At 39.2% G+C, this 13,076-nt stretch overlaps 1 protein-coding gene across 7 annotated transcripts in view; it reads right to left on the bottom strand.

Moving 5' to 3' along the window:
* mgat4c (mgat4 family member C) overlaps positions 1–13,076 on the bottom strand; it is a 416,483-nt gene that overhangs the window by 79,468 nt on the left and 323,939 nt on the right. For 5 of the 7 annotated variants that reach the window (XM_072551642.1, XM_072551645.1, XM_072551646.1 and 2 more), the window contains one exon: positions 11,120–11,258. The exons of the other annotated variants lie outside the window; for them this stretch is intronic. The gene's annotated coding sequence lies outside the window, so the exon portion shown is untranslated. The remainder of the gene's footprint in view (positions 1–11,119; positions 11,259–13,076) is intronic. 7 annotated transcript variants of the gene reach the window in all.

Below are 13,076 nucleotides of genomic sequence, written 5' to 3' on the forward strand. Positions count from 1 at the left end.
TCCGCAGCCCTTCAACCCATCAGGATCCCTACTGCCCTCCTACTCTGGCTCCTTGCAGATCATCTATTTAATCCATCCACTATAATAGTTAGGCTTTCAGCTACCTAGATCCTAAACTCTGGAATTTGCTTACAAATCTCTCCTTTGCGGTGTTCCTTAAAACTCACTTCTTAAACCTACCTTTTCACAAAAGGTTGTGGTCATCTATCCTAATATCATCTTCTGAGGCTTGGTGTTAAATCTTGTTTGATAAATTCTCCTATGAAGCATCTTAAGAAAGGTTGAGGGCATTTCAAATGCAAATTGTTGTCATTCTAAATGGAAACCATTAAGGATTTAAAACTGCAGGCATTTTAGTTCTTGAAATATAAGCCAACACCACCTAGTTTATGACAAATTCTGAAGAAGCGTCATATGGGACTCGAAACGTTAACTCAGATTCTTTCTCCACAAATGCTGCCAGACCTGCTGAGTTTCTTTTGCATTTTCTGTGTCTGCAACTATTTTTATCAATTGAAAAGCTCTAGAATGAATCTGAAATGCTGCAGTAGATATCACCACTGATTTATACAACAAGATCCTACTTCTTAAAGCAAATAGGAATAATTATTTTCTCTCTACGAGAAGAATATTAGTCAAGAACAAACTGGCAAAGGAATCGAAACATTAAAGGCAATGAAGTTAGTTATTGCTATTGTTTTTTTGCAAACTTAGTTTCAAATGGTCAAGTGAACTCAGTTTCGAGACTGAGGAATAAGATTGACTTTACCACATGGGCAGCTAAGTGAGTTGACAGCCACTGGCTAAGGAAGAATGGCCAGTGATTTGAAGACAGCTGAAAGGTACTGTACAAGTCACTTCACTGCCAGAATGTATCCCTTTCACTAGGGATAGCTTTTTAACTTCTTCTCAACTTTAAAAATTATTTGAGGGAAATATTCTTCTTCCTTAAATTGTTCCATTCCCCACTTTCTTCATTCCTCTTTGCAAAAAAAATAGCTGAATCAGAACCTGGTGAAAATAGAATGGGATGGCTACAAAATCCATGAGGACTTTGGTATACTGGATACTTCTGTTGGGCCTCTGAACACGCCCTGGACTGTACTAGGTCATCCACCTTGACTGTGAGCATCCAAACGTGGATGATGGATCATCTTAAAGCAGCGGGATTGTGTGCGGATTGTGTTCCTCACAGTTTGAGGCTCTGGCCAATAGTGGTTCCCACCCTGACCTGAGTTGGGGAATCATGTTACAGCTGTACAGGACATTAGTTAGTCCACTTTCAGAATATTGTATGCAATTCTGGTCTCCCTCCTACCAGCAGGATGTTGTGAAACTTAAAAAGGTTCTGAAAAGATTTACAAGGATGTTGCCAGGGTTGGAGAGTTTGAGCTAAAGGGGGAGACTGAATAGACTGGGGCCATTTTCGCTGGAGCATCAGAGGTTAAGGGATGACCTAGAGATTTATAAAATCATCAGGGGTATGGATAGGGTAAATAGACAAGGTCTTTCCCCTGGTGTGGGGGAGTCCAGAGCTAGAGGGCATAGGTTTAGGCAGGGAGGAAAAGTTTAAAACAGACCTAAGGGGCAACTTTTTTTGTACAGAGGCTGGTGTATGTATGAAATGAACTGCCACAGGAAAAGGTGGAGTTTGGTATAATTGCAACATGTAAAAGGCATTTGGATGTGTGCATAAAAAGGAACGGATTAGAGGCATGTAGGACAAGTGCTGGCAAAGGGGACTAGATTAGGTTAGTCAGCATGGACGAGTTGGACTGAAGGGTCTGTTTCCGTGTTATACATCCCCATGATTCTGACTGAGGATGATCCTCCCACCAGATTCTGACTTGGCAGTTTGGTTGAATGAATATCCTTGGATATGCTTGGTGTTTGCTGCACAGATGGCTAGCACATTCTGCAGGTGTTATTCTGCAGTTTTGGTGCACTGGTCACCAAGATGACCCACCCCACCCCCACCCACAACCTCATGACAAGAGTGACAAGGAAGCTATCTGTGTGTCTGCATTAAACAGGCCCTTACGACAGCAGTAGAGAAAATTTTCAGTCCCGGCTGAAGCGCCAATGTATTGAAAGGTTTGGTAAGGCAAGGGTTTCCATGGGTGATTCAAGTATGCAGGTAGTTGCAATATGAAGGCATGCTGAGAGAGTAAGTGAACAGTTCGAAGATGTAATGGAGTCCAATCCTCGATATGGGGGGGGGAGCGGGGGGCGTTGCCCATCTATGCATGTAAAATATTTCTCCTGCAAACTTCTCAGTACTAGCTGTCAGTGCTCCCTTCAATGCAAGTTTGTCTGTGAACTGCTTGGCAGTGCATCAGAGAGGTGCCATGATGATCATGATACGTTGACAGATATTGGGTGCCAAACTACACAGATGAAGGGATGTATGTGGCTGGTGCCCTTGTATCATGCCCTGAGATGTTGTCCAAGTGTAATATTGTGGTTGGTCAGAGAAAGTGATGAGCTGAATCCACCAAGTATATATTCTGAATAAAAATCTTCCAAGATAATATAAATGGATAGAATGACAGAAAAATATGCTGATGCTAATCAAATTGGTTTTATCATTTTACTAAAATAGATTTAGATGGTAAAATCATGAAAGTTATCCTAAACATTGTGTATTTTCTCTCAACCACGTGGTGTTGACTCAAGCTGGTTTTAAACAACATCCATGAATCAGCAATTGCATGCATTTAACAGTGTTAAAGATGAAGAGTACCAGAACATTTAAGGGTGGATCATCACCCTTTCAAAAATAAAAAATGTTAAGTATTGTGTAGGATAAGTACAAAGGAATAAGATTGAAGAATGGTTCTTTCGAAGAGATTGGGGCAATGGGCCAAATAGACTCCTCCTGTGCTGCAAAATCCTGTTTTTATATGTTTGCTGCTTAGGAATAATTTCCCAAGCTTCAGTTTCCTTCTGTAACGTGTCCAAGCTCTCATTTCTCATCCAGGGTCAGCAAGTATTTACAGAGCATTCAACTGCAGACACTTACACCTGAGCTCAAATCTATCCTTCCCTCAGCATCTGTACAAGGCAACTTGCAGCAACAGTCACTAAATAGTGACTAGGAATATCCACCCTCTCCAATACTCTTCACCTTAGCCAGGGAGTGCCGAACACATTGTAACACTTTGCTATTTGTAGACTTAAATGTTGATTTATTATTTTAGGTTTTGTTTTACTGATTGTCTGAAACTGTGTTATGAATTAATGATTATTTTTAATTTGTAGTATCACAATTTGACACTGAACAATCAGGAGGAGCTGAGACTTCAAGATGATGCAGTTTACTGGGCAAGAATAGTTAGCCCTGTAAGTGTAGTATAGGCACAATAAATGAAAAAAAATCATAATGCTAATTAGATCTCATTCAGTCATCTCTCATTAGCCAGTGTAGCATACGAGTAAAATTTTTATCTGGGTGACTTTTGCCTACTAAAGATGATTCACTAGTGAAGACTTGGATGCTTTCATTCCTTCACACTGGGACACTTGCCAAGATCAATCAGCATTTGGTGATGGTCCTTCAACTTTAGCAAAATAAAAACCCAACTCACAATAATTCTGGCAGTAGAATTATAATACCTAGCAGGCAAGGGCAAGATATTGTCGAATAGTGATTTTGTTTGTCTCACAATAGCCACTTTACACCACATTAAGTAGATATAAGATCATAAGTTACTCATACTGGGAGCAATCTTAACCCTCCTCCTTCCCTCCACATCGGTTGAGTGTTTTACCCATTAATGTCCATGCACAATTCCACAGCCTTGAATTTTAACCTTCCATCTTAAGCAAAGCAAGAACATCTGCCTAAAGCTAGAGTGGTCCTTTTTTAAATATTGTGATGATAATGGGAAATATAGACTATTGAATTTTGGATGATACTGAGACTTTTCATGGACTTTTTTTTAAAAAAAGGGAAGAGACATGGATCTAATATGGCTGCCCTGGTCACCTGACTACAGATTGCGAGAAGCTGCACAAGACCCATGTGGAATAAACAAAACTGCCTTCACTGACATTACCAATTTTATCAGAAGATACCAAAACCAGCAACTTATATAATTAACACTGCAGAATACCCTACTCACTAACTGTACCGGGCACATTTCAAAAGGTAGTTCTTCAACCTTGTTGAACAATAAAGGATATTCAATCTACTTGACATGTTTGTCATTGGAATGGACTCAGCAGAATATGATCAGAAGTTATCAGTGATGTTTACCCAAGTCATAAAAATTCTCAATATCTGAGACTACAGCACAGAATGACAGCAGCTGGGATAAAGCCTATGCATAACCACGTGAAAACATTTTGTATGCTTCCAATACTATCCAGTTTGAAAGAGTTAGAATCATTTCTTGGGACCACCAACTTTCAATCACAAATTAGTCCCCATATATGCTTAGACTATGAATCCTCTTCAAAAGATTCTGCAAAAACCTGCACAAGGGGAATGCAGGGCATGGCAAAATGTGAGCTGATATGTTAAAGGCAAAAATGGCATCTCTGGCAGTTGGCACACATTCTGACCCATGTGTTAGGAAATGTGAGTGGAGCTGGATGCTCACAGTAAATTAGTCACTTGCTTCCTCCAATCACCTAAGCAGCATACCCATCAGCAGAAACCAAACACAACTTTACCGGACAGAAGGAAGCACTAGTCGGTACTTTTGCTTTGCATATGTATCTCGGTGATAATAAATTCATTCACTGCACTGATTTGTGAACACATCCTAGAGCGTTAGCAACATCAGGATCTATGTGCAAATGATTATCTTTATCATTCAAATTCAAGTAGATTCAAGCAACTGAACAGGCATCATGCGTAGTCATCAAAGTATTAACATTGTAAACAGCATTATATAGATTAAAATGACTTGCAACAAAGACTATTTAATCTTATTATTTTTGTATCTGTTACACAGATTTGTTACACAAGAAAAGTTGAAGGCAGCCAGCATGCTGCAGAAAATACTTCAATGCCTGAAAACCAAGTGGTCTCATAAAATCGAAAAAGGATTGATTCATGCTAGCAAGTGTAAAGTGTCCACAATAAACTTGACTTATTTGATGTCACACAGGAAACTTCAATGGTTATCCTGAAAGTGCGATAGCAACGTGTCTTGAGTCATAACCTTAAAAGCCATTTGAGATGCTGTTAACATGAAATAACAGCCCTGTGAAACAACTCCTGAGAAAGTGTCAGGTGACCAGCTATGGATTGCCACATAGCAAAGTTCATTATAAACTGCTTTAGGATGAAGATTCAGTGGAAAATTATATTAAATCATGACTTGTATCTCTACAACTGACCCCCATGGTCAAGAAAACCATGCCAACAACTCCAAGTAGATATTATTTGAAAAAGTGCAAGCAGCCACTAACAATCAATGTTTCTTTGCTCGTTGTTCATGACCAAAATAACAAATGGCCAGAAATCATTACAAGAAGTTCTACAAGCGCCACGTCAGTCACTGGTATTCTGAGCAATTTGTCTGTGAATGGGGCTTTGCAGGCAATATTGTCACAGAAAACGAGCAGTTTCTACTCAGTTCACAGAGTTCCTTTGTGTTATGGAATTTACCAACAACACATAATATAACATCACAATACAACCCACAATCAAATGGGTGATGGTGTTAAACAACGTAACAGTGTGATCCCACAAAAAAACTGCCATCCAGCCTCATGAGCCTGATCTGCTACTCAAATAGGTCAATGCTGGTCTGTAATCTCAAATCTGCATTCCTACTAAACCCTTATTATCTTTCACCTGGCTGATAACTAGTATCTCTTTACATCCACCTTAAAATATGCAAAGACTCTGCTTCCATCTTTTTAGGATGGCAGTTCCAAAGGCTCTCAACTTCATTAAAAAAAGAGTTACCTCGTCTTTGCTTTAAATGGGCAATTCCTAAATCATGAATCCATTTCTAGATTTTCACCCGTAAGAGGAAACATTGCCTTCACACAATGCTAGCAAGGGAATTTCCTGAATCTTGGCTTTTTGGAAGTGATGTCTGTTAATGGCACTAGTGATATATAATAGTAATAATCAGCAGCCAAACCATAAAGTAACTCTGTTTAAATGCTTAAGTGGAGAAAAAGAAAACAGAATTCTTTCTCAACTTTAATCTCTTGTTCCCAGCAGGAACAGTCATTTGCCAGCCCAAAACGGACGGAAGTGTACATACATTGATATGAAGAATTTGTTTATTTAGGAAAAGCATGAGGAGATTTTGTATTCCATTGTCAGCTGATAGTGCTTGTGTCTGAATTTTTAAAAATGCATTAGCAAGAAGAACCACTGAAATAATGCCTGTCAATATTTCTGTAAAAAACTGTTTTTTTCCATGCTAAAGCAGAAGTAGATATTCTGGAAAACATTTGGGAATTCCTCTGAATATCCTGGTATTGGCTGTCTTTCCAATGATTGAGTTTGTTTGCATGGAGTGTGTCAGAGCTGGAGAAAAGGACAGTTTAAGAAAATCAGAATTATTCGGTTAAATCGTCCAGTTCAACTAATGAAGCAGTATAACAGTTCACCTAAATTCTAAAATTGTTATTAATGCAACATTTTGGGTGAGCTCTTTTATATTGGGCCTATTCAACTGAACAGTTTGTGAAGAGTTAATTCCTTTTATTTCTGCAAAGGCTGTAGTGTTAACTGGCACAACCTGCATTTATTGGTCATCATTTATTGTCCTTGAACGATTAGCTCTCAGAGTTATTTCCCAGACATTTTGGAAGTCCATCACACTGTTTTGATTTGCAGTCACTTGTAGGACCGATTTCCTTCCCTAACAGGGACATTAGTGAACCAGATGGGTTTTTATAACAGTTGATTAAAAAAAGTCTTCATGAGACTAGCTTATTATTCCAGATTTTATTGCTTCCAAATTTCACCATCTGCTGTGCTAGGATTCAAAGCCAGGTCCCCAGAACATTATCCTGGAAATCTGGATGACTAGTCCACATTAATGCTATGTCACTGTCCCCTTTGAGTTTGCAGTGAATTGTAATATTGTTAGCAATGAATAGGTTTGTTGACAAGCAATGATGGATGTAAACATTTTTTTGTCATGCCCGTAGGTCAGTGATGCTTGGCACAAAGAATAATCTCTGTAACCAAGCAGACAGACCCAGGACCCAGGCAAAATTGAGGCTAGTCACACCTGTCAGTCATTCACTTTAGACCACCGGCCTCACGATAGCATTGCTTGGGGAAGTTGGAGGAGTCGAAGAATATAAATGAGGCCATCATGAGCCATTAGCATGCCTGAATAACTGCCTTGGAGCTGGGAGAAAACTTCTTGTATACATATATAAATAAAAACTTGCATTGGGAACTGACTGTCAGACTGCCACCAAGGCACCCAAAATCTGAGCAATGCAGTCTCAGCTCCTATTCTGATTTGGCTTGAAAGATTTCAGGGGGTTGAGGCAAAATAAATTTTTGGTTCTTCATTTTACAAGCATGGCAGCCAGCAATGTGTGGTTGTGCACATTTCTGGTATATCTGGATTATATACGAAATATGAGTTTTTGTTTTAAGAACCTGTATACCAGTCTTGGATTTAAACCAGTACTTTAGTTTAACATCTGCTCAATGGCTTCAATATTTCTCCACATCTCACTCTGCCCTGCATGAATTTTTGCATTTGATTGATTACAGTCACCATCTGGAATGTAAATGATTTGAATTTGCCAACGTAGAAATGTAATTTGTAAAATTAGAATTGCTAAATCAAATGATTGAACAATTCTTGCAAAATGCTGGTCAGTTGAAATAAGATAGCTGCATAAAAGAAATCATGGAATTTCTTTTAGCTGGCTGTGTCATATTTAGTGGGTGAAACATGAGTAAAGAAGAATGCAATTTATCTGGGCAGAAAATGACAAAGAAGTTTGGTTTTAATGACATCAAAATGTTTCATATTTCCAAAGCTTAATTTGAAACTGCATTTTTGTTTCTATTTGACAGTTTCAAAGCAATTTCATAAATTCTAAAATCAACCCAATGGTGGTCTTGCTTCTGAGTAGTGTTCTTGGTAAGTCAAAATCAAAAAGTAAATGTATTGAATAAATTTAAATAAATTTAAAAGTAAAAAATCAATGAATGACTGAAGTTTCAATGGAACATCTCTTTTTGTAGGAACACTTTGAATTTTTGGATGTCATATAAAGTATTCTATCCATCAAAAGTTATTATAAATGCAAAATTCTTGCTGCAATGCCTCATGCCAAATAATTCTGGCAGATTCATGTTTAAAACTAAATTAGAATATTTATCAGAATCTTATCGCATGCTGAGCTCTAGATGTAGCTAGAATGTCCAGAACCAAGTTTGCTTTCCTAAAACACACATAACTATTTTCATGTTAGTTTAAACTTTTAACTCCCATTCAAAAATTAGTTCAAAGTCACTGGACCTGAAACATTAACTCTGCTTTCTCTCATAGGTGTTGCCTGACCTACTGAGTTTTTTCAGCAATTTCTGTTTTGTTTCCAATTTCTAGTCTCTGCAGTTATTTGGGAAACAAAAATAGGACTTAATAGGTCTTGCAGCCTCTGTGGAGAGAAGTCAGTCAAAGTATCAGGTCCGACGATCCTTCCTCACAACTGATCTGAGGAAGGTCACTGGACCCAAAATGTTGATTCCTCTCCACAGCTGCTGCCAGACTTGCTGAGCTTTTTCAGCAATTTCGGTTTTTGTTTCTGATTTATAGCATCTGCAGTTCGTTCAGTATTTCATGCAGTTCTTTGGTTTTTTTGGTAGCAAATAGGCAGAATGATTGTTTCATTCATTCATTAAAAACCAATGCAAGTTCTTGCCTTATCTAACAAAGAAAACTAATCAATGTGAACCAAATCAGTAACAAGTAACCATTTTCTGCACGGATATCAACATTTTCTTAGCTACAATCAATTCAAAAGAAGGGTCACTCGACCCGAAGTGTTAACTCTGCTTTCTCTCCATGGATGCTGCTAGACTTGCTGAATTTCCCCTGCAATTTCTATTTGTGTCAGTAATTTGGCAGCTGCCCATGATGGTTCAAGAAAGATCACTACTTGGTCATGTTCGACGTTAATTCATAGTAGCCTGCAGATTTTAAGGGGGTGAGGGCAGGGGAGTGGAAAAGAGGATGAAGTGATTGTTGTGAAGCTGAAAGGAACACAGTTTTAATGTACTGGAAGACAGCAAGTGTCCACTGGGAGCATCTCCAGATTCTCGGAGTGTGTGCTCGAGACTTATTGATGGATGCTGTAGGGTAAAGAATATTCCATTTCCAAAAGGTGACAGGTGCCCTGTCATACTGACAAAGAAGCTTGCTTCAAAAGTAGCATGAGAAATCAAAGCCTACTGTTTCTTAACACAGACATTATGAAAGGAGTCGAATGATCTGACTTGAATGCTAAAGTAAGGCTCCTGTTCATAGTGCTTAATCTTCTGGGATGATCTTGGAGGTGTGGGGTTCAGACCTTAGGTGGCATACTATAACCATATCCCTTAATTCCTTTATATTTCAAAAAAGTATTTACCTTAGCTTTACAAGTGATTACTGAAATAGTGTCAACTATTTCCCTAGGAAAGAAATTCCATAGATTAACAACCCTCTGGGTGAAGAAGTTCCTTCTCAGTTCAGTTCTAACCCTGCTTCCTCCAATCTTGAGGCCATGCCCTCTTGTCCTAGTTTCACCTACCAGTGGAAACATCCTATCAATTTCTATTTTATCTATTCCCTTCATAAGTTTATATGTTTCTATAGATCCCTCCTCATTCTTCTGAATTCCAATGAATACAATCCCAAACTACTTAACGTCACCTCATAAGTCAACCCCTCAACTCTGGAATCAACCTAGGGAACCTCCTCTGCATCTCCTCCAGTGCCAGTACATCCTTTCTTAAGTAAGGAGATCAAATCTGCGCACAGTACTCTAGATGTGGCCTTGTACAGCTGCAATATTACCTCTGCAATATTACAGCTGCAAATAATCTATTTTGCTGTTACTCTTACCAAAATGGATGACTTCACATTTACTAACATTGTATTCCATCGGCCAGACCTTTGCCCACTCATTCAATGTATCTATATTCCTCTGCAAGGTTTCACAGTCCTCTGCACACTTTGCTCTGCCACTCATCTTAGTGTCATTTGCAAATTTTGACACCGTACACAAGGTCCCCAACTCCAAATCATCTTTATAAATTGTAAATAATTATGGTCCCAACACTGATCCCTGAGGCACACCACTAGTCACTGATTGCCAGCCAGAATAGCACTCATTTATCCCCACTGTTTGCTTCCTGTTAGTCAACCAATCCTCTGTCCACACTAATAGTCTATCCCGAATGCCATGCAGCAGCCTCATGTGCGGCACCTTGTCAAAGGCCTTTTGGAAATCTAGGCACATCACATCCACTGGATCCCTGTTGTCCACCTTACTTGAAATGTCTTCATAGAATTCCAAAAGATTTGTGAAGCATGACCTGCCCTTCATGAACCCACGCTTCATCTGTATAATAGGACAATTTCTTTCGAGATGTGTTGCTATTTCTTCCTTGATCATAGATTCAAGCATCTCCCCCACTGCAGAGGTTAAGCTCACCAGTCTATAATTTCCCCATATTTTGTCTACTGCTCTTTTTAAATAGTGGACTGTGGGAGGAAACCAGAGCACCCGGAGGAAACCCACGCAGACACAGGGAGAACGTGCAAACTCCACACAGTTAGTCGCCTGAGGCGGGAATTGAACCCGGATATCTGGCGCTGTGAGGCAGCAGTGCTAACCACTGTGCCACCGTGCCGCAGTGTTTGAAGTTCAGATTCCAGATCATCAACTCTGAGCCAGAATTCCTCCAGCAAACAACACTTGCTGCAGATGTGGTCGTTCACAATGGGATCAGTCAGTTCCCCCATCATACAGCTACAGCACACCACCTGCCCAGCCATATATACCTACTTAATTAATATATATAAATTTGAGTTAAATAATTTCTGGTACTTCTCTGCTATGGTCTAATTCAATTAACCATTAAGTAGAAGATAAAAAAACATAATTTGTTTACCAATCAACTTACCTTATCAACCCACTAGAGAGTCCTTTTCTTGGTGAGAGGAGGAGGGTGGGTGGGAGACACTACACAGGCAGTGTCTCGGATTCAGCCGTTGTCCAAATATATTGCCAGCAGTCACTGGTGTTCACCTCTGCCTCTGCTCCTGTAAAATGACAGGCCATGATGCTCGAGATGAATTTTTAAATTTTGTGTCCCTATTTCTTGTGATTCTCTTTGCAAAGGTTGTACAGTAATATCACAATCTTGAAACTGACCAAAAGAAATTAAAATGGATCATAAACAGCTGGAAATCTGAAACAAAAACAATGCTCAAAAAACATAACAGATCTGGGTAGCATATGTGAAAAAAAATACAAAAGTTAACATTCAAAATGTTAACTGTTTTTCTCTGCAGCTGTTGCCAGATCTCCTGCACTCTGTTTTTGTTTCAAAATTGATCATGTTCTCTCGTAATATAATCTGTGTTTGGGTATTGAATGTTTGTAGAACATCAATACATTTAATAGCCTTGATTGATTAGAATATCCAGCACAAAAATATATGATTCAACACAACTGGTTCCACATGAGCTTCCTCCCATCCTTCTTCATTCAACCTTACCAGTATAAGCTTCTCCTCTCCAAACATGCATCTATACTGTTTACCTCATCTACTCCTTGTGGTAATGTGATCCACATGCTTACTGGAGATGTTTCTCCTGAAATCCTCCTGAAATGATTGTAATAGATTATCTCCACATCTTTCCCATAGGTGGAAACATCCATTTACATTTGTTCATGTCTTCCCTGCTTGCTGCTGCTTCATTCTGAGCTCTTTTCTTGGCAGTATTTCTTCCCCCACTAATGGTTTACCATTGCCTTCCATTCTTGGGACAAAGCAAGAAGGGGGATCTCAAGTCAATTTCATCTGAAATTGTAATCAAATCCACAATGTTGGCTTGTTCTGAACTACCTACTAGCTAAAAGAGCTAGTCACATCTACCCTTTTAATTCTTTTCAAAAGAGTCCATTAGGTCATGCCTTAGCCTCAGTTTTGAAGAAAAGAGACTGAGCCTTTTCAAGCTTTCCTGACAACTATAACCTTTTAGTTCTGGCAGCAGCATCATAAATCTTTTCGCACCTTCTCCAGTGCCTCTATATCTTAGAGTCATAGAGATGTACAGCATGGAAACAGACCCTTCGGTCCAACCCGCTCATGAAGACCAGGTATCCCAACCTAATCTAGTCCCACCTGCCAGCACCCGGCCACATCCCACCAAACCTTTTCTATCATATACCCATCCCAATGCCTTTTAAATGTTGGAATTATACCAGCCTCCACCACTTCCTCTGACAGCTCATTCCATACACGTACCACCCTCTGCATGAAAAAGTTGCCCCTTATGTCTCTTTTATATCTTTCCCCTCTCACCCTAAACCTATGCCCTCCAGTTCTGAACTCCCCCGAGCATCGTGGCCTTGTCTATTTATTCTAATCATGCCCCTGTTACAGGGTAAACCCTCCAGCTTAATTTAAAACCAGCAACACAGAAAAGATTTAATTCATGCAGTAATCTGTAAAAATCCAAGTGGTCAAGAACTATACAAAGTAAAAAATTAACAACTTTTTTTTCTTAAAGTATAACAGAGAATAACTAATAAACATTTACAATTCTTTCCTCTGATCTATCTTTTACTTTCCCTTCTATAATACTAGTATGATAAAACTCCCAAGTAAGATTTACAGAAAATTCAAATTTTAAAACCAGCCAGAGTTCGAATCATCTCTTTATCTTCATTAGGAGATTGGCTTCCCAGGTCAGAGTTGAGGTTTATCTGGGTGCAAACTTCTTCTCTAGAAGATACCTCTCAGAGAGTTCTGACTAGCAGTCTACAGCTGTTGGTCTTGTGGCAGTTCTCTTCCCAACCATTCAATTTTCCCCAGTCTTATACCCCAAAGCATCAGACTGTCATTAGCTTTT

Source organism: Chiloscyllium punctatum, chromosome 32 (assembly GCF_047496795.1).
Source record: "Chiloscyllium punctatum isolate Juve2018m chromosome 32, sChiPun1.3, whole genome shotgun sequence".
NCBI lineage: Eukaryota > Metazoa > Chordata > Chondrichthyes > Orectolobiformes > Hemiscylliidae > Chiloscyllium > Chiloscyllium punctatum.